The sequence below is a fragment of the Ranitomeya imitator genome, chromosome 5 (assembly GCF_032444005.1).
Source record: "Ranitomeya imitator isolate aRanImi1 chromosome 5, aRanImi1.pri, whole genome shotgun sequence".
Lineage (NCBI taxonomy): Eukaryota > Metazoa > Chordata > Amphibia > Anura > Dendrobatidae > Ranitomeya > Ranitomeya imitator.
The window spans coordinates 460,612,195-460,635,816 of record NC_091286.1 but is presented as its reverse complement, the minus strand read 5'-3'; positions in this window follow the sequence as shown (position 1 = coordinate 460,635,816).

Below are 23,622 nucleotides of genomic sequence, written 5' to 3'. Positions count from 1 at the left end.
AAACCCAGGAATTATCTTCCTGAGCATAACCCTTCCATTTAACCAGATACTGGAGTTTCCGTCTAGAAACACGAGAATCCAAAATTTTCTCCACAATATACTCCAATTCCCCCTCCACCAAAACCGGGGCAGGAGGCTCAACAGATGGAACCATAGGTGCCACGTATCTCCGCAACAACGACCTATGGAATACATTATGTATGGAAAAGGAGTCTGGGAGGGTCAAACGAAAAGACACAGGATTGAGAACCTCAGAAATCCTATACGGACCAATAAAACGAGGTTTAAATTTAGGAGAGGAAACTTTCATAGGAATATGACGAGAAGATAACCAAACCAGATCCCCAACACGAAGTCGGGGACCCACACGGCGTCTGCGATTAGCGAAAAGTTGAGCTTTCTCCTGGGACAAGATCAAATTGTCCACTACCTGAGTCCAGATCTGCTGCAACCTATCCACCACAGAATCCACACCAGGACAGTCCGAAGACTCAACCTGTCCTGAAGAGAAACGAGGATGGAACCCAGAATTGCAAAAAAATGGAGAAACCAAGGTAGCCGAGCTGGCCCGATTATTAAGGGCGAACTCAGCCAACGGCAAAAAGGACACCCAATCATCCTGGTCTGCAGAAACAAAACATCTCAGATATGTTTCCAAGGTCTGATTGGTTCGTTCGGTCTGGCCATTAGTCTGAGGATGGAAAGCCGAGGAAAAGGATAGGTCAATGCCCATCCTACCACAAAAGGCTTGCCAAAACCTTGAAACAAACTGGGAACCTCTGTCAGAAACAATATTCTCAGGAATGCCATGCAACCGAACCACATGCTGAAAGAACAAAGGTACCAAATCAGAGGAGGAAGGCAATTTAGCCAAGGGCACCAGATGGACCATTTTAGAAAAGCGATCACAGACCACCCAAATGACTGACATCTTTTGAGAAACGGGAAGGTCAGAAATGAAATCCATCGAAATATGTGTCCAAGGCCTCTTTGGGACCGGCAAGGGCAAAAGCAACCCACTGGCACGAGAACAGCAGGGCTTAGCCCTAGCACAAATCCCACAGGACTGCACAAAAGTACGTACATCCCGTGACAGAGATGGCCACCAGAAGGATCTAGCCACTAACTCTCTGGTACCAAAGATTCCAGGATGACCAGCCAACACCGAACAATGAAGTTCAGAGATAAGTTTATTAGTCCACCTATCAGGGACGAACAGTTTCTCTGCTGGACAACGATCAGGTTTATTCGCCTGAAATTTTTGCAGCACCCGCCGCAAATCAGGGGAGATGGCAGACACAATGACTCCTTCCTTGAGGATACCCGCTGGCTCAGATAAACCCGGAGAGTCGGGCACAAAACTCCTAGACAGAGCATCCGTCTTCACATTTTTAGAGCCCGGAAGGTACGAAATCACAAAGTCGAAGCGGGCAAAAAATAACGACCAACGGGCCTGTCTAGGATTCAAGCGCTTGGCAGACTCGAGATAAGTCAAGTTCTTATGATCAGTCAATACCACCACGCGATGCTTAGCTCCTTCAAGCCAATGACGCCACTCCTCGAATGCCCACTTCATGGCCAGCAACTCTCGATTGCCCACATCATAATTACGCTCAGCGGGCGAAAACTTCCTGGAAAAGAAAGCACATGGTTTCATCACTGAGCAATCAGAACCTCTCTGTGACAAAACCGCCCCTGCTCCAATCTCAGAAGCATCAACCTCGACCTGGAACGGAAGAGAAACATCTGGCTGACACAACACAGGGGCAGAACAAAAACGACGCTTCAACTCCTGAAAAGCTTCCACAGCAGCAGAAGACCAATTAACCAAATCAGCACCCTTCTTGGTCAAATCGGTCAATGGTTTGGCAATGCTAGAAAAATTACAGATGAAGCGACGATAAAAATTAGCAAAGCCCAGGAACTTTTGCAGACTTTTCAGAGATGTCGGCTGAATCCAATCCTGGATGGCTTGGACCTTAACTGGATCCATCTCGATAGCAGAAGGGGTAAAGATGAACCCCAAAAATGAAACTTTCTGCACACTGAAGAGACACTTTGATCCCTTCACAAACAAAGAGTTAGCACGCAGGACCTGAAAAACCATTCTGACCTGCTTCACATGAGACTCCCAATCATCTGAGAAGATCAAAATGTCATCCAAGTAAACAATCAGGAATTTATCCAGATACTCACGGAAGATGTCATGCATAAAAGACTGAAACACAGATGGAGCATTGGCAAGTCCGAACGGCATCACTAGATACTCAAAATGACCCTCGGGCGTATTGAGTGCAGTTTTCCATTCATCTCCTTGCCTGATTCTCACCAGATTATACGCACCACGAAGATCTATCTTAGTGAACCAACTAGCCCCCTTAATCCGAGCAAACAAGTCAGATAACAATGGCAAGGGATACTGAAATTTAACAGTGATCTTATTAAGAAGGCGGTAATCAATACACGGTCTCAGCGAACCATCCTTCTTGGCTACAAAGAAGAACCCTGCTCCCAGTGGTGATGACGATGGGCGAATATGTCCCTTCTCCAGGGATTCCTTCACATAACTGCGCATAGCGGCGTGTTCGGGCACGGATAAATTAAATAATCGACCTTTAGCGAATTTACTACCAGGAATCAAATTGATAGAACAATCACAATCCCTATGCGGAGGTAGAGCATCGGACTTGGGCTCTTCAAATACATCCTGATAATCAGACAAGAACTCTGGGACCTCAGAAGGGGTGGATGACGAAATCGACAAAAATGGAACATCACCATGTACCCCCTGACAACCCCAGCTGGATACCGACATGGAATTCCAATCCAATACTGGATTATGGGTTTGTAGCCATGGCAACCCCAACACGACCACATCATGCAGATTATGCAACACCAGAAAGCGAATAACTTCCTGATGTGCAGGAGCCATGCACATGGTCAGCTGGGCCCAGTATTGAGGTTTATTCTTGGCCAAAGGTGTAGCATCAATTCCTCTCAATGGAATAGGACACCGCAAAGGCTCCAAGAAAAACCCACAACGTTTAGCATAATCCAAATCCATCAGATTCAGGGCAGCGCCCGAATCCACAAACGCCATGACAGAAAACGACGACAAAGAGCATATCAAGGTAATGGACAGAAGGAATTTGGACTGTACAGTACCAATGACGGCAGACCTAGCGGACCGCTTAGTGCGCTTAGGACAATCAGAAATAGCATGAGTGGAATCACCACAGTAGAAACACAGACCATTCAGACGTCTGTATTCCTGCCGTTCAACTCTAGTCATAGTCCTATCGCACTGCATAGGCTCAGGTTTAACCTCAGGCAGTACCGCCAAATGGTGCACAGATTTACGCTCGCGCAAGCGTCGACCGATCTGAATGGCCAAAGACAAAGACTCATTCAAACCAGCAGGCATAGGAAATCCCACCATGACATCCTTAAGAGCCTCAGAGAGACCCTTTCTGAACAAAGCTGCCAGCGCAGATTCATTCCACTGAGTGAGTACTGACCATTTCCTAAATTTCTGACAATATACTTCTATATCATCCTGACCCTGGCACAAAGCCAGCAAATTTTTCTCAGCCTGATCCACTGAATTAGGCTCATCGTACAGCAATCCGAGCGCCAGGAAAAACGCATCGACACTACTCAATGCAGGGTCTCCTGGCGCAAGAGAAAATGCCCAGTCTTGAGGGTCGCCACGCAAGAAAGAAATAATAATCAAAACCTGTTGAATAGGATTACCAGAAGAATGAGGTTTCAAGGCCAGAAATAGCTTACAATTATTTTTGAAACTTAGAAACTTAGTTCTATCTCCAAAAAACAAATCAGGAATAGGAATTCTTGGTTCTAACATAGATTTCTGATCAATAGTATCTTGAATTTTTTGTACTTTTATAACGAGATTATCCATTGAAGAGCACAGACCCTGAATATCCATGTCCACACCTGTGTCCAGAATCACCCAAATGTCTAGGGGAAAAAAAAAAAAGTGAACACAGAGCAGAAAAAAAAAAAAAAATGATGTCAGAACTTTTTCTTTCCCTCTATTGAGAATCATTAGTTAGGCTCCTTGTACTGTTATGTTTGCTAATGACAGGTGTTATGAAGGCAATCCAGAAACACAGTGTGCTTAGCAATCAGAGCGCACACAGTGATCTGACAAATACCCAAAAATACAAGAACGAGCTCTGAGACGTGGAAACTCTGTAGACTGCACACCTGATCCTATCCTAAACACAACTAAAAGCGGCTGTGGATTGCGCCTAACAACTACCTAGGCAACTCGGCACAGCCTAAGATAGAAAAATAGGCCTGACTTGCCCCAGAGAAATTCCCCAAAGGAAAAGGCAGCCCCCCACATATAATGACTGTGAGTAAGATGAAAAGACAAAACGTAGGGATGAAATAGATTCAGCAAAGTGGGGCCCGATATTCTAGGACAGAGCGAGGACAGTAAAGCGAACTTTGCAGTCTACAAAAAACCCTAAAGCAAAACCACGCAAAGGGGGCAAAAAAAAACCACCGTGCCGAACTAACGGCACGGCGGTACACCCTTTGCGTCTCAGAGCTTCCAGCAAAACAAAAGACAAGCTGGACAGAAAAAAAGCAACAAAAAAGCAAAAAGCACTTAGCTATACAGAGCAGCAGGTCACAGGAACAATCAGGAGAAGCTCAGATCCAACACTGAAACATTGACAAGGAGCAAGGATAGCAGCATCAGGCGGAGTTAAGTAATGAAGCAGTTAACGAGCTCACCAGAACACCTGAGGGAGGAAGCTCAGAAGCTGCAGTCCCACTTGTGACCACAGGAGTGAATTCAGCCACAGAATTCACAACAGGTTACTACAGTTTAGGTACATCAGGGGCTCTGCAATCGCAACATAATGCCCACAGACCATTCTATCAAAGTCTGCATTCCAAAAAGGCGCTCCTTCCCTTCCAAGCTCTGCCATGCGCCCAAACAGTGGTTTACCCCCACATATTTGGCATCAGCGTAATCGGGATAAATTGTGCAACAACTATTGCAGTCCAATTTCTCCTGTTACCCTTGTGAAAATAAAAACTTGGGGGCTACAATATCTTTTTTGTGGAAAAAAAATATTTTTTATTTTCACGACTCTGCATTCTAAACTTCTGTGAAGCACTTGGGCATTCAAAGTTCTCACCACACATCTAGATAAGTTCCTTGGGGGGTCTAGTTTCCAAAATGGGGTCACTTGTGGAGGGTTTCTACTGGTTAGGTACATCAGGTGCTCTGCAAACGCAACATAATACCCGCAGACCATTCTATCAAAGTCTGCATTCCAAAACGGCGCTCCTTCCTTCCAAGCTCTGGCATGCGCCCAAACAGTGGTTTACCCCCACATATGGGGTACCAGCACACTCAGGACAAATTGGACAACAACTTTTGGGGTCCAATTTCTCTTGTTACCCTTGTGAAAATAAAAACTTGGGGGCTAAAAAATATTTTTTGTGGAAAAAAAATATTTTTTATTTTCACGACTCTGCATTCTAAACTTCTGTGAAGCACTTGGGCATTCAAAGTTCTCACCACACATCTAGATAAGTTCCATGGGGGGTCTAGTTTCCAAAATGGGGTCACTTGTGGGGGATTTCTACTGTTTAGGCACATCAGGGGCTCTCCAAACGCGACATGGCGTCCAATCTCAATTCCAGCCAATTCTACATTGAAAAAGTACAACGGCACTCCTTCTCTTCCAAGCTCTGCGGTGCGCCCAAACAGTGGTTTACCCCCACATATTGGGTATCAGCGTACTCAGGAGAAATCGCACAACAACTTTTGTGGTCTAATTTCTCCTGTTACCCTTGTGAAAATAAGAATTTGTGGGCGAAAAGATCATTTTTGTGTAAACAAAAGCGATTTTTAATTTTCACGGCTCTACGTTATAAACTTCTGTGAAGCACTTGGGGGTTCAAAGTGCTCACCACACATCTAGATAAGTTCCTTAAGGGGTCTAGTTTCCAAAATGGTGTAACTTGTGGGGGGTTTCCACTGTTTAGGCACATCAGGGGCTCTCTAAACGTGACATGGTGTCCGATCTCAATTCCAGCCAATTCTGCATTGAAAAAGTCAAACGGCACTCCTTCACTTCCAAGTTCTGCGGTGCGCCCAAAAAGTGGTTTACCTCCACATATGGGGTATTGGCGTATTCAGGAGAAATTGCATAACAAAATTTATGGTTACATTTCTGTTTTTACACTTGTGAAAATAAAAAAAATGGTTCTGAATTAAGATGTTTGCAAAAAAAGTTAAATGTTCATTTTTTCCTTCCACATTGTTTCAGTTCCTGTGAAGCACATAAAGGGTTAATAAACTTCTTGAATGTGGTTTTGAGAACCTTGAGGGGTGTAGTTTTTAGAATGGTGTCACACTTCATTATTTTCTATCATATAGACCCCTCAAAATGACTTCAAATGTGATGTGGTCCCTAAAAAAAAATGGTGTTGTAAAAATGAGAAATTGCTGGTCAACTTTTAACCCTTATAACTCCCTAACAAAAAAAAATTTTGTTTCCAAAATTGTGCTGATGTAAAGTAGACATGTGGGAAATGTTATTTATTAACTTTTTTTCGTGACATATCTCTCTGATTTAAGGGCATAAAAATATAAAGTTTGAAAATTGCAAAATTTTGAAAATTTTCGCCATATTTCCGTTTTTTTCATAAATAATCGCAAGTAATATCGAAGAAATGTTACCACTAACATGAAGTACAATATGTCACGAAAAAACAATCTCAGAATCAGCGGGATCCATTGAAGCGTTCCAGAGTTATAACCTCATAAAATGACAGTGGTCAGAATTGCAAAAATTGGCCCGGTCATTAAGTACCAAATTGGCTCTGTCACTAAGGGGTTAAATATAACTGCCTCTGGCTCCCTATCCAGTACCCTAATCCCCAATTTCAAATTCGGCACGAATGTAGCACATTTAGATTTGTGTTCACTTTCACAAGCATGTTTACTCAATGTCGGCAAAAGTCGGTCACAGTTCAGTAAATCATTGCATTTCCCCTAATGCTTTTGTATTACTTTGGCTAGGATAGTGCTGCTGTATGTTGAGCAGAGGGGACGTGTTTGATGAGGGGAAGGGGTGTGGAGAGGTTAGAGGAGCATCCAAAGAGATTACAGAAGAGGGGCACATTTTTTTTTCTTAACTTCATGTGTGTTGATTCCAGCAACCAATCAGAGCGTAGAAAACCATCCACAACGTCATGACACCAGGTCTTCGGTGTTTGGCTGCTGACGTCATACAGTATGTCCCTATGGCCATATAAAAAGTGTACGTTGCACCAAAAATAGCAATATATCAAACTTTATTGGGTACATAAACACAGCAAGGAAACATAAAACATAAGTAAAAACAAGACAGCACCCCACTCATGGACCCCCTTAGATAAAACCTCCATATAATGCATAACAAGTGGAAAATCACAATCAATATATGGTATAATGATACAAGCATAAATAGACAATAATAGTCATATATCCCACTGTGCATATATCAGAAGATGCAAGTACACCTATAATAACAAATAGGCAGGATCCACCATAGCAATCATAGAATATATGGTCGGTCAGATGGCCAGTATGAATCCAGATGGGACAGAAAAGAATAAAAGACCATCCCACATCTGGAGTAACCCAGGCTAAATAGTAAATACATATAACGCCCTAGTCCATATAAGAACAAATACCAAGGCTGGCACAAATGAATGGGTGTAAATCACAACCCCATCATGTGTGCAGAAAAAATAGCCCAGCTAGGGGTCGCACCCCGCTCCTATCTCTATCTGGGGCCCCCTTTGGTGGGTATCTTCCTCTTTATCCTGGTCGAGTCTTGGTCTCTACTATGGCTCGGACTTCGGGCCTTGGGCTATTTTTTCTGCACACATGATGGGGTTGTGATTTACACCCATTCATTCGTGCCAGCCTTGGTATTTGTTCTTATATGGACTAGGGCGTTATATGTATTTACTATTTAGCCTGGGTTACTCCAGATGTGGGATGGTCTTTTATTCTTTTCTGTCCCATCTGGATTCATACTGGCCATCTGACCGACCATATATTCTATGATTGCTATGGTGGATCCTGCCTATTTGTTATTATAGGTGTACTTGCATCTTCTGATATATGCACAGTGGGATATATGACTATTATTGTCTATTTATGCTTGTATCATTATACCATATATTGATTGTGATTTTCCACTTGTTATGCATTATATGGAGGTTTTATCTAAGGGGGTCCATGAGTGGGGTGCTGTCTTGTTTTTACTTATGTTTTATGTTTCCTTGCTGTGTTTATGTACCCAATAAAGTTTGATATATTGCTATTTTTGGTGTAGTGTGCGGGCTTTACGGTAGTGCTTTGTTTCTCTTTTTGTTCATGTTGCTTCATGCTACTGGCCCTTTTGCACCTCCCCTCTTTATATTCAGCTTATAGCTGTGCGCCTTGTCCCATTTTTATATAAAAAGTGTACATCTTGTTTTGCTGGTGCCATTTGCTCAGTGTCACAGTGCAAAGAGGTTGCACCTTCACCAGTGCTGGTGCTGCTCAAAGTGAACTTGTCCTGTGTGAAATCGATCTTCCACCATCAAAGTAGATTGTGCAAAAACTATGTGGCAGTCTCTGGAAGCATCATTAGCAACTCCAAATCATTTATGTTAAAATGTGTTTCAGTGGCAAATCAGAAGGCCAGATTTCCAGTGAAAAATCATTAGGCATAACAGTGTTGTTCAGGCACACTATCAAAGAAATTATATAGTGATTGTTCATTTAGTCCCCATAATCCTGTAGAATGTAAGCCCGCAAGGGCAGGGTCCTCGCCCCTCTGTATCAGTCCGTCATTGTTAGTTTGTTTACTGTATGTGATATCTGTAACTTGTATGTAACCCCTTCTCATGTACAGCACCATGGAATCAATGATGCTATATAAATTAATAATAATAATAATAATTTAGTAACAGGTGACTGACAGCTGTGTGTCTAAGGTTGTGAAACAGCAGAGTACAATAGGGGAAGGCTCCATACAACATTAGTGGGAAAAAGTGAGGTCATGGTGGAAAGGGGAATAGGCTTGGTGTTTGACATGTATGTGGGTTAGGTGTTAATGTGAATGAATGATCAATTCAACAAACACCGTCTTGTCCTATACAAATACCACTGACAACATTTGTCACTGGCCGGCCTACTTGACTCCCTTACCTTTCTTCGGCAGCCACACAACAGTACGCCTTGTAGATGAGGCTCCGAAAGAGCATTTGCTACAGTGGATGGCAAGCGCTGCATCAAGTGGCCTCTCCTCCTCTTCCTCCACCTTAACATCACACACAGTTACAATTATTTTTTGAAATGTGGAAACTCCAAGTTGGGTCTCTATCTGGTGGGTTGCCTGTAGTGGAAGGTCTATCAAAGACCTATTATACTGATTCTACACTATGGAAATTGATGCCACTTTAGTGGTGTGTGACAATTATTTTTTTAAATTTGCAGATGTCAACTTAAGTTGTCTGTGTAAATAAAGCTCCCAGACTGGAAGGCCTGCACTTAGTTTAAGTCAACTACCCGTGCTACTTTCCTTTCCTTTCTTGCAGCTAACAATGCTTACCCCACTTGCTTAACCACCAGGTCCTCATTAAACTTAAATTTCAAGCCGTAAATGCTGAGCCAGACCCTGATACCTGATGCATGGGCCATGGCTGACTGCTGCTGTGCCATTATAAAAGGTTCTACTGTGGGTCAATTGATCAGTCAACAACCTGTGTTACTTTCATTTACATTTTTCTACCAATATCAATGTATGAAACTGATGTTTACGCCATCTGAATGTCGCTGGAATAAAATAAAATGGAGGTGTTTCATGAGGTATCAGGTCTCCCAGCTAAGAAGGCTTTCACCACTCCCTTAACCACCAGGTCCTCATTGAAAACCTCAATTCTAAGCTCTAAATGCTGGGCCAGAGCCTGATACTTCGTGCATGTGCCATGGCTGACTGCTGCTGTGCCATTTGCAAATTTCTACTGTGGGTCAATTGATGCCACTTTTCATGGTGTCTGCCCCTGTCTGTTTGGGAAGCTTTTTGTCACCTTTTAAGGTGTTGTCTATGTGTTTGGTTTGCCTCCCAATGAATCTAATGGAGTTCGGGTACATTTAGCGAATGGCAGTCTGTTCGGCGAATCCGAACAGAACCTTGAAAGGTTCGCTCATCTCTACATATGATGTCTCTTCAGTGATAATCACAGCACTCAACCGATCTCTTGAAGTAAAATCAACAAAGAAAGGGACAGAATAAAAATATTAAAAAGATGAAAGGGAAAACATCACAAGGTCAACCAATAACACAAGAAGCCTCAGTAAAATGCGTAAACAGCCTAAAAGAACACAAATAAAAGAGATAAAAATGAATACAGTGAATGGTAATTTGATAATACAGCCTTATCTTAAATACAATGGTTCTTTAATACAGTGCTTATTGATACATTAAAGAAAATAAATTGGTGAACATAGCGTGGCATTGTATTAGCGTTGTGTTATCTGAAGCGTGAGATAAAAGTGTAAAGAGAACTGAGGAGACTTAGATAAAGCAAGAAAGATTTTCTCCCTTTCTAAAACACATACAAGTTACATTTTGTTATTTTTTTTCTATGAAAAGTGAGTATTTGTCCCTGGGAAGTTTTTGTTTTATAACCTCAAGTACATTTCACACTCATCCAAACTTCTTGTGTCTCTACTTGCATCAGATGAGCTCATTCGTTCTGTTTTTGTCTTCTAAGGCAAGAAGGATTTGAGAGAACCATCTGTTCTTTTATATCTTGTTATTGTTTGATCTAAAGGGAATAATTATAACTGTGTCTATTACAGTGCTAAGCCTGTTGTCATGTGATGCAGCCACAACAGAATGCTTGCATTTTAGGAACTATTTCTGGGAATGGGTTATTTTTGAGGAAAAAACATTATACTTGGCCAAAATTTGACTGGATGACGTTTTGTAGGGGGAATTAAAACTGTGATAATACAATATTTTTCTTAACTTTTTCCTACTTCCAAAACATCCTAAAGTTATTTTTCCTCTAAGTACAGTGATCTGCAGGTCCCCATGACCATAATCCCATGTGTCCCACTCTCTCACCCTGTTCTCTTTAACGGGAATGGTGGAACCATTGTGCCGTGGTCTGAGGAGAGCCTGGAGGGGCACAACTAGACCTTGTCCCCAGGATGAAACAGAGGCGGATCCAGATGTCCCTTGTCTGTGTGTCTTTTCATCCGCTCAGAGTACTTCAATGACGTGGACTTGGTGTCTTCCTAGATTTCAGGAAAACACTTGATGTGGGATTCAGCAGCAAGATTATCAGAGGTATTAGAGACAGTGAATGAAATGCTGACTGCAAACCACAAAGAATGGAACTGTGGCAGAGGATTCACTCACATGGTTACTGTATGAGAACTCAGCCCAAAGCAGGAGTTCAGCCCAGTCACTGTGATGGGCATTCACGAAGTTGTGAAGGATGTTAGTCAGGATCTAATTGATCCGCTCTACCTGGCCATTGGACTGAGGATGGTAGGCTGATAAGCAATACCATGTTACATTCAGTAGCTTGCAGGAGGCCTTCCAAAAGCATGAAGAAAACTGGACGCCTCTATCTGAGACCATATGGAGCGGCAGACCGTGGAGGTGGAATAAATGTAGAATAAATTTCTCTGCAAGCACAGGTTCAGATGGAAGACCAAGCAGTGGAGTGAAGTGAGCCATCTTGGAGAAGCAATCTGCAACCACCAAGATGATGGTAGACCCGGCCGATACTGGATGATCAGTGATGAAATCCATTGCAATATGTTACCAGAGAGCTAAAGGTACAGGCAGAGGAAGTAACCGACTGGTCGGAAGTGGTTCAGTAGTTTTGTTTTGGGCACAAGAGGAACAGGCAGAGACAAAATCTGCGATATGCTTGCTCAGAGTCGGTCGCTAATAATGTCAGGAAATGAGGAGCTCTGTCTTCTTCTGTCTGGCATGGGCAGCCAATTTAGATGAGTAACCCCAGAGAAGGACCCACTTCCTATCTGGTTCAGCAGCATAAGTCTTACTGGAGCAGAGACGAGACAAATTTAATAGAGTGACCATAATTATTTTGGAGGACTAAATAATGTGTTGAGGCTCCTTCTCCTGATCAGAAGGCAGAAATGATGTGGGAAGTGCATCTGCTTTGATGTTTTTATCTGTCGGCCGGAAGTGGAGAGTAAAGTTGAAGTGAACGAAGAACAGAGACCACCTGGTCTGTCGTGGATTAAGCCATTGGGTGGACTGCAAATAGGCTAGATTCTTGTGGTCCATGTAGATTACCACCAGATGCCAGTTTTATCACTTGCAGTTCACGATCGCCAATCGAGTAATTGTGTTCTGGAGTAAAGAATATTCTAGAAAAGAAATTGTAGGTCACCATGTGGCTGGATGAGAACTTCTGGGAAAGAACAGCTCTGGCCTCTGAGGAAGAAGCATTCACCTCAAGAAAGAACTGCTTATTATTGTCTGGATGATGCAGCACAGGAGCAGAAGAGAAGGCCTGTTTTAATTACACGAATGCACTGAGGAGTTCATATCTTAGGATTGACCTCCTTTCGGGTCAGGGCAGAGATAGGAACAGTCCGGGAGGAGAAATGGGGAATGAACTGGTGATAGTAATTTACGAATCTGAGAAACCATTGGATGGCTTTCAAACCATCTGGACGGGGCCCCACCAGGACAGTGGACACTTTCCCAGGATCCATCTCAGTCTTGTCTCGGAGATAATGTATCCAAGAAACGGAAGAGAAGTCTGCTCAACAACGCACTTTTCAAATTTGGTGTATAGACAGCTCTTCCTCAACCTCTGCAGAACCTGACATAGATCTCTTTGGTGTGAAGGCAGATCTGGGGAAAACACCAAGATATCGTCCAAGTACACTACTACACATGAGTAGAGAAGATCCTGGAAGATGTTGTTCACCAGTTCTTGAAAGTCTGCTGGTGTGCTACAAAGTCCAAATGGCATAACCCAATATTCATAGTGGATATCACGGGTATTAAAGGCCATTTTCCATTCATCTTCCTGGTGAATCTGGATCAGGTTGTATGCCCCCCTGAAGGTTTAGTTTCATGAAGATTCTGGAACCTTTAAGATGATTGAACAGCTCAGAGATGATGGTAAGAAGATATTTATTTTAGAAAGTTATCTGAGTCACCTATAGTCGATACAGGGTCAAAGTGAACAGTCCTTCTTCTTTACAAAGAAGAATCCTGCTGCAGCCGGGGACGAAGATTTCCAGATAAAATCTTGCCAGTTCTCATCTGTACACCAGACGGTCCAGTCCACACCTGCCAGTTTCTAATTTCTCCCGGTGAACTCTCTGAGCTCAGCACTGCACCATTAGACTTTTTTTCACTGTGCTAGTGGTGATCTCACCAGAGGTCACCACTATTCAGCCTCGCTAGGAACACAGCCTCAGTGACCGAGGCAACCTAGATGATGTCACCGCTGGTCAATAATGCTGCACTCGCAGCAGCTCATTTCTCTGTGGTTCTCAGCCTGAATGGCTGCATCTTGGTACCGTCCATGTGGAAAACTATTTATCCACAGACATGGATTACAGTGTGGGACAGAATAGAGAGGGCTTCAATAGAATGGGCATTAGGTGAGTATAACTGTGTTTATTGTTTTTACATAAAAATGGATAAGTATGTTTTTTATTTCAAATAAAAGACTTTATTCTGGCTGTGTGTTTATTTGCAATACAACTATAGGATTAGTAATTCGTAATTAGTAATGCCATGACGTAGGTTGTCCATATGGACCGGAGGCTCTGTGCTAAAGGAGTGATGCAGCAGGAGACCTCATTTTACTCCAACCTGTGTGACACTGCGTCCGTCCCCGAGCCCATGGAGGTTGGGGTATCTTGATGATGGAAAGAGAGAGAAGACACCGCAGAGACAACCAACTATGCTTTTACAGTGGAGCCTCTGGACATTGGAAAAGGGACTGTCTCTCCTGTCCTTCTTCTGCTAAGCCGTCAGGAAACACCCAAGTCTGGGTAACGATCAGGGAAGTTACCCAGACTACCAGGAACATTTTTCCTCACTTGCTAAAATTTTGCTTCAGGTGATGACCATCGCCTTTGTTGACTGCGGTTCTACCATTAACCTGATTGATACCCGGGTGGCGACTCTTAATAAAAAAGGGACAGTCAGGCTTAAGGATCCTGTTAAAATTGTGGCTATTGATTCGTCTCCTCTCATTTGGATGGAATTTGTTTCACGTCTGAAGTTTTTTCTCTGAAAGTGGGTTCTATTCATTTGGAAAAATTAAGTTGTTTTGTTCTAGATAATTTGCCTGCTGGAATGGTACTAGGAATACCTTGGCTTCAATGCCATAATCCTATCATTGATTGGTTGACGGGGAGATCACTCAGTGGGGATGTAAGGATAACAGTATATGTTGTAACCTGGTACCTTGTCACTCCTGTAAAATCTGTATTTTTGTCATTTGTCGGTCTGGACGGTAGTCCGTAATACCTGAAGGACTTTGAAGACGTATTTTCTGAAAGTGAGGCTGAGGCGCTTCCACCACATAGATCTTTCGATTGTGCCATTGATTTAGTCCCAGGAGCCCAGTTACCCAAGGCTTGCCTGTTTAATTTGTCCGGGTCTGAGCATCAAGCCTTGAAGGAGTAAATAGCAGAGAGTCTCCGCAAGGGGCATATTCGGCCTTATGTTTCACACGTGGCAGCAGGGTTCTTTTTCGTAAAAAAGAAAGATGGAGGTTTGCGGCCGTGCCTCGACTTTCGGGAACTGAACAAGATTACAATAAAAATCACGTACCCTCTTCCCTTGATCCCCGATTTATGTAACCAACTCACGGGGGACAAATGGTTCTCTAAGCTCGAATTATGAGGGGCTTATAACCTTATAAGGGTCCGGGAAGGGGATGAATGGAAAACAGCGTTCCTGATGACTAAGGGGCTGTTGGAAAACTTAGTTATGCCCTTTGGTCTCACTAACGCTCCTGCCGTTTTTCAAAATGTAATTAATGTTATTTTCTCTGACCTAATTGGGCGTTATGTGGTCATCTACCTGGATGACATTTTAGTGTACTCAGTGGACAGTCAAACCCACTTGCACCATCTGCATATGGTTCTTAGGAGACTCAGGGAGAATCATTTACATGCTGTCTTTTCTGGGTTTATTTGTGTCAAGGAAGGGATTCCGAATGGATCCTAAAAAGGTCCAGGCCATTACAGATTGGGTGCAGCCTCATGACTTGAAGGGGTTGCAGCGATTTTTGGGCTTTGCTAACTTCTATAGGAAGTTCATTAAGGGTTTTTCAAAGGTGGGTAAGCCTTTGACGGACTTCACCCTCAAGGGGGATATGATAAATTGCTCCGTGGCTGCAAAAAATTCTTTCATAACACTAAAATAATGGTTTACTTCAGCTCCTGTGTTGGTACAACACCCATCAAGACCCTTTACTGTGGAGGTTAATGTTTCTGAGGTGGGAGTGTTGGTAGTTTTGTCTCAGGGACCTTCCACACTCACCAATCTGAAGCCATGCGCCTTCTTTTCTAAAAAATTCTCTCCAGCCGAGAGAAATTATGATGTCGGAAATAGGGAATTGTTGGCAGTTAAGTGGCTTTTGGAGAATGGAGGCTTTTCCTAAAGGGGACCGTCCACCCCATTATAGTTATCACTGATCATAAAAATTTGGCATATATCGAGCCTGCCAAGAGACTGACCCCCAGACAGGCTCGGTAGGAGCTTTTTTTCTCGATTTTAATTTACCATCACATTCTGCCCGGGATCTGAAAATATTAAGGCTGATGCTTTATCACGAAGCTTTGATTCTGTGTCCCCTTCAGAACCTCCCTCCTCCATTCTTCAACCAGAAGTAGTGGTGGCTGAAATCTCATCCGATTTGCAGAGAGAGAATTTGGAGGCCCAAACCCGGGCTCCCGGTAAAATGTTTGTACCAGAACGGTTCCGTCTCAGACTCCTGCTGGAGCTTCACGATTCTGTGTTAAGTGCTGATCCTGGGATTGCAGCTACGTGGGGCGCAGTTTCTAGTGGTTTCTGGTGGCCCTCTATGGTATCAGATGTTAAAAAGTTTGTGACTGCATGTGGGGTGTGCGCCCGTTCCAAGAGTTCTCATACCCAGCCGGTCAGGGAATTTGTGCCTTTGCCAAGTCCGAATAGGCCATGGACACATTCGTCCATGCATTTTATCACAAATCTCCCTCTTTCCAGGGGCAACTCAGTGGTATGAGTGGTGGTGGTGGATAGGTTCTCCAAACAAGCCCACTTTGTATCTCTACCTGCATTACCATCTGTTGAAACCTTAGCCCGTTTAATTATGCAGCGCTGGAGTCCTGGGTTCAAATCCCACCAAGGACAACATCTGCAAAGAGTTTGTATGTTCTCTCCGTGTTTGCGTGGGTTTCCTCCAGGTACTCCGGTTTCCTCCCACATTCCAAAGACATATTGAAAGGGAATTTAGATTGTGAGCCCCAACGGGGACAGTGATGATATTGTGTGCAAACTGTAAAGCGCTGCGGAATATGCTAGCGCTATATAAAAATAAAGATTATTATTTATACAGCATGTTGTTAGATTGAATGGAGTGCTTGTGAATGTGGCCAGGTTTTGGAGGGTTTTTGTAAGAAGCTGGGAATTACGCTTTCTTCTCTGCCTATCACCCTGAGTCTAATGGACAGACTTAATGTACAAACCAATCCTAGGAGCAAATTTTGAGATGCCTGGCCTCTTCCAGACAGGAGGACTGATGTGAGGTATTGCCCATGGCAGAATTCGCGTTCAACTCTCGTGTGAGTCAGTCCACTGGAAAGTCTCCCTTTCACGTCAACTATGAGTTTGACCCACATTTTGGGGAATTTTCCCGCCTGGATTAAGTTTGTCATGGAGCCAAATGCATGGTACAGCATTTGAGAACTCTTTGGAGGGTGGTTTAGACAAACATCTCTAAAGCCCAGAAAAGGTACAAACGATTTTCAGACAGGAGGCGGGGGCCAGGTCCTGCGTAGTAGGGAAGAAGGTGTGGTTATCCACCCATAATATCAAGCTTAAGATACCCTTTATGAAGCTGAGCCCAAAGTTATTGGTCCATATAAAATTGTGGAGGTAGTCAATCCGGTGGCTTACAGACTACAGCTGCCCACCTCCTTCAAAATATTTGATGTCTTCCACAGGTCCCTGTTAAAGCTAGTAGGGATGATTAGGGAAGATTCCTCGTCCAATACTCCGCCAGTAATGGTAGAGGGCTAGCTGGAGAACGAGGCAGGGCGCATTACTGACTCTCGGTGGGTGCGCCGGAAACTCCAGTATCTGATATATTGGAAAGGGTATTCTCTTGATGACCGGTCATGGGTCCCTGCCAGTTCAGTGCACACCGATCGTCTGGTGCAGGCCTTCCATGCCAGATATCCAGAGAAGCCTGGAGGTCCAGTGGCCCCCCATTAAGAGGGAAGCACTGTCATGGTTTGGACAGGGTTAATGCCCTGCCCATTCAGGGTTAATTGTTGTGGCCTCCTTTTGGATCTGGGAGGGATATTTATACCCATGCTGGAATAAGATTCTCTGTCAGATATACTTTCATTTTGTCTGTGTGCCTGACTCCCTGGTGTGTGTGTGTGCATACTGTGTTGTTTGTTTTCTCTCCATGCTTGATCTGGCCTGTTTGATCCTCTTGGCTTCTCTGCTTTGCTTACTTGGCCTTCTGACCTCTGGCTTCCACCTGACTATCCTTCTGTCTCACCCTCCTGTACCTCGTTTGTCCCCTGATTATTGACCTCGGCACGTTTGATTACAATCCGGCACCATTCGCCTCCTTTCCACCCCATTGCCTAGCTCTGACCCTGGCCACTCCCCCTCTGTCACATGGTTCAGGTCCTGCTTACTACCCGGTGAGTTCTCTGCCATTCTGCCCTGGGCTCCCTTACTGCTGTGGGTAGCCTCCCAACAGTAGTTACACCCGGGAGCCTTGACACTTTTAGTATAGGTATAATGCATTGCAATGCTCGTGCATTGCAATTTTTTATACTTGCAATTAAGGTAAAAAAGTGAAAGTCCCATAAAGGAACTAAGTAGAAAAGGATTTTAAAAAAAAGTTTCAAAAAAGTTTTAAAAACATGTAAAAATATGTTAAAAAATAATAAGTTTTAATTGTGTAAAAGCAGCAAAACATAAAAAATATATAAATTTGCTATTTCTATAATCGTACTGACCCGAAGAATAAAGGTGCCTTATCAATTTTACCACATGCCGAACAGCATTAAAAAGAAAACAATTCCCGAATTGTTGTTTTTTGTTTGTTTTTCTGCCTCCATAAAAAATGTCATGTGACCGAAAATGTTACCAGTAACAACATCAACTCGTCCTGCAAAAAAAAAAATCACAAGACTTTGTCCGTCAAAATATGGAAAAATTATACAGGTGCTTCTCACAAAATTAGAATATCATTAAAAGTTAATTTATTTCAGTTCTTTAATACAAAAAGTGAAGTATGTAGAGTCATTGCAAACATAATGATTAGTGATGAGCGAATATACTCGTTAGTCGAGATTTCCCGAGCACGCTCGGGGGTCCTCCGAGTATTTTTTAGTGCTTGGAGATTTAGTTTTTATTGGCACAGCTGAATAATTTACATCTGTTAGCCAGCATAAGTACATGTGGGGGTTGCCTGGTTGCTAGGTAATCCCCACATGTACTTATGCTGGCTAACAGATGTAAATCATTCAGCTGTGGCAATAAAAACTAAATCTCCGAGCACTAAAAAATACTCGGAGGACCCCCCGAGCATGCTCGGGAAATCTTGAGTAACGAGTATATTCACTCATCACTAATAGTGATCTATTTCAAGTGTTTCTTTCTGTTAATTTTGTTGATTATGGTTTACAGCCAACGAAAACCCAAAAGTCATTATCTCAGTAAATTAGAATAATTAACAAAAAACACCTGCAAAGGCTTCTTAAGCATTTAAGAAGGTCCCTTAGTCTGTTTCAATAGGCTCCACAATCATGAGGAAGACTGCTGTCTTGCCAGATGTCCAAAAAGCTTTCATTGACACACTCCACAAGGAGGGTAAGCCACAAAAGGTCATTGCTAAAGAAGCTGGCTGTTCACAGAGTGCTGTATCCAAGCATATTAATGGAAAGTTGAGTGAAAGGAAAAAGTGTGGTAGAAAAAGGTGCGCAAGCAACCGGGATAACCGCAGCCTTGAAAGGATTGTTATGAAAAGGCCATTCAAAAATTGGGAGGAGATTCACAAAGATTGGACTGCAGCTGGAGTCATTGATTCAAGAGCCATCACACACAGACATATCCAGGACATGGGCTACAGGTGTCGCATTCCTTGTGTCAAGCCACTCATGAACAATAGATAATGCCAGAAGCTTCTTACCTGGGCCAAGGAGAAAAAGAACTGGACTGTTGCTCAGTGGTCCAATGTGTTGTTTTCAGATGAAAGTAAATTTTGCATTTCATTTGGAAATCAAAGACCCAGAGTCTGGAGGAAGAGTGAAAAGGCACACAATCCAAGGCCTCGTGTGAAGCTCCCACAATCAGTGATGGTTTTGGGAGCCATGTCATCTGCTAGTGTAGTTCCACTGTGTTTTATCAAGATCAAAGTCAGCGCAGCTGTCTACCATGAAATTTTTGAGCACTTCCCGCTTCCCTCTATCGACAAGCTTTTTGGAGATGGAAATTTCATTCTCCAGCAGGACTTGGCACCTGTCAACACTGCCAAAAGTACCAATACCAGGTTTAAAAACAACAGAATCCATGTGCTTGATTGGCAAGCAAACTCACCTGACCTTAACCCTATAAACAATCTATGGGGTATTGTCAGGAGGAAGATGAGAGAAACCAGACCTAAAAATGCAGACGAGCTGAAGGCTGCTATCAAAGCAACCTGGGCTTCCATAACACCTCAGCAGTGCCACTGGCTGAACGCCTCCATGCCACAGTAATTGATGCAAAAGGAGCCCCAACTAAGTATTGAGGGCATTTGCTGAACATACAATTCAGTAGCCCAACATTTCAGATTTTAAAATCATTTTTCAAGATGGTGTTATAAAGTATTCTAATTTACTGAGATAATGCATTTTGGGCTTTCAGTGGCTGTAAGCCATAATCATCAACATTAACAGAAATAAACACTTGAAATAGATCACTCTGTAATGACTCTATATAATACATGAGTTTCACTATTTATATTTAAGAACTGAAATAAATTAACTTTTTGATGATATTCTCATTTTGTGATAAGCACCCGTAGCTTTCAAAATATAGGGATGCTGCAATAAAAAGCATGATTTAGTATGTGACAGTAGCCAAACATAAGAAAAGGATATAAATCTGATATCGCTGTAAATCGCAATGACCTGAAAAATAAAGTCATCTGATCACTTATAACGCACTAGGAAAGGCATAAAAAATAAATAAAACTAATTCTTCACCTGCTGTTAATTTGTTCATTCTGCCTCTCAAAGATTGCAGTAAAGCTCTGCTCACATTTATCCTAAATACGAAAAAACTGGGAAAGAAAAAGTGCAATAGGGTCTTATCCAATGACAATGGGGTGTCAGGAAAAAGGAGAGATACACTCACCTTGCTAAGTTGCTAAATAGCAACATACTTTCACCGAATAGTGCTCAAATCATATAAAACATAACCTTTAATATATCTCAATAAAAAATATTTCAATACAATCAACACCCCATATTTTTCTGATTTGGATCTGCTAATAGGTACATAAGTAAGAGGAATATTTCACACTAATAGGTTACTATAGTATCCCTTCCTACCAGTGGAGGTTGGCACCCTGTACCTGAGCATTGGCGCCCCCATTCCACGTCGACTCTCCCTCCCTTTCCCTAGAAAGCCCTATCTAGATAGGGTGCACAGAATTGCAACAATAATACCAATGTAATAATAATGTAGTAGAATCAGACAGACATGGTACCCTACGTCTGATATACCATATGGTACGTGCAATATATCAGAGAGGGAGATAAATAAGGCCCAAAGGGAAACACCAAAATCATATAACATAAAAAGTTTAGGAACAGGCAGATATCATATTTGTATCTATATTCCCAAAAATTGGTATCCTAGAATCTGCATCATTGGTCATCCCTGTGAAAATACTCTTTTGATAATGTATTCTTAATGCACCTTAGCCAGGTCTCACAATATATATAGGTGCAAAGATAAATAATTTTCTAGTCTATGCACCATAAGCAATCACTGTGCAATATCCCTTTTGGTAACATGTTTTTATTGCACATTGACCACAAATAAAGGAACATATATCAAAACAAGTTCCCATACCACACACAATGGGGGTTAGAAATCCCAAGAAAAAAAAAAAATTAGGTGCTAATACTGCACAGACTCTACAGAGAGATTAGATAATCCAATTAAACCCTCCTTTCATTATATCAGAATACAATCATTCAAAGGGATTCCATTACCCCATGTGGACCAACAACAAAAATAGCCCATATGTACATTTCTCGATGCGTTTCCCCACAGATTGGTTCCTCAGGGGAACATACTGGTATATAAATCCCATGAAAGGGGAGACTTATCTTGTCTAAAGATCATCAGAACCACAGCGTGTAGATAATGCCATTTACATGTGTCTGGAGCCGATATCCGCCATTTTTTCAAACCTCCTTTCAACCCCTCCATTTATAGCATCTAATTTCATCACCGGGGAGATCCTGGCATCCGCATCCTGTGTTCTTGCAATGCAGATGCGGTCCACCCGACGCCGACGCACACAGCCACATCCATCCCCTAACACATGTGAAACGCAGGCTGCGGTTCCTCATATGTGGACTGCCCCAACTCTTGGAGCCCATGTGCTTTCCAACGGGTGCATGCGCACATAAACGATGGGCATACGCTCTATACCGAGAGACAACGAAGTGCGTTCTGCTGCGCACATGCGTACTGCGTCCCAAGGAAAGTCAGATTCATAAGTGGATATTTGTAAAGAAAAAACCTTTCCCATAATGTTAAATAGATGAAGCAACCAAAAACATCAGGTAAATCATCATTATATACTGTACAAATAACCATTTTTTGTATACAGGGGATTATTATCCACTTAAAAATCTTTTCTGGGGGGTATCCTAACAGGATTCTTAGCAACTCTTTAATCGGGGGTAACTAAGTTTTAGGTGAAATAATACAACAGATCCAATGTATAAATACTAATAAGGGCCAAAACCCATCAGGGTCAATGGGCCCACATAACAGGGTTTCCTCCAGGACAGTCCAACAGAGAAACACGGGTTGCAAACCAAAGAGCACTATATGACAGAGTGGAATCACAAAAAACAACCAAATTGTAGCTGCTCATTTAGGCCATCCGGAGACACACTACTCACATGGTGAATCCATATTGCCTCCTTTTGTAGAAGTAGATGGTCCCAAATCCCCTCCCCTTTTTGGTGGTGTGACCACTTCCATACCCATAAACTGAAAATACTCCAATTTTCCATGATGGACTTCCCTAACATGCCTCTAGATCGGGGTGTGCCGTGCAATGAGAATGTCTCCCACATGTTCCCCCACAGGACCACAGGAATCAGAGAAACAGGAACGGAGGTATCACTTATGCGCTGCTGAGATGGAATATCCTTAGGATAAAAACATTTATTGGAACAGGTTAAAAGTCTACGCATTTTGAGGTCAGGTTTGACCTGATGAAGAGGTCCTGCGTGACCTCAAAACGCGTAGACTTTTAACCTGTTCCAATAAATGTTTTTATCCTTAGGATATTCCATCTCAGCAGTGCATAAGTGATACCTCCGTTCGTGTTTCTCACAGTTATCCTACTCTCTGTGCTGAGCACTTACACCGGGGTTTCCGGGAACATCTCTGAAATACAGTACAGACCAAAAGTTTGGACACACCTTCTCGTTTAAAGATTTTTCTTTATTTTCATGACTATGAAAATTGTAAATTCACATTGAAGGCATCAAAACTATGAATTAACACGTGGAATTATATACTTAACAAAAAAGTGTTAAACACCTGGAAATATGTCTTATATTCTAGGTTCTTCAAAGTAGCCACCTTTTGCTTTGATGACTGCTTTGCAGACTCTTGGCATTCTCTTGATGAGCTTCAAGAGGTCATCGGAATTGGTTTTCACTTCACAGGTGTGCCCTGTCAGGTTTAATAAGTGGGATTTCTTGCCTTATAAAAGGGGTTGGGACCATCAGTTGTGTTGAGCAGAAGTCTGGTGGATACACAGATGATAATCCTATTGAATAGACAGTTAGAATTTGTATTATGGCAAGAAAAAAGCAGCTAAGTAAAGAAAAACGAGTGGCCATCATTACTTTAAGAAATGAAGGTCAGTCAGTCCGAAAAATTGGGAAAACTTTGAAAGTGTCAACAAGTGCAGCTGCAAAAACCATCAAGTACTGCAAAGAAACTGGCACACATGAGGACCACCCCACGAAAGGAAGACCAAGAGTCACCTCTGCTTCTGAGGATTTTATCCGATTCACTAGCCTCAGAAATCGCAGGTTAA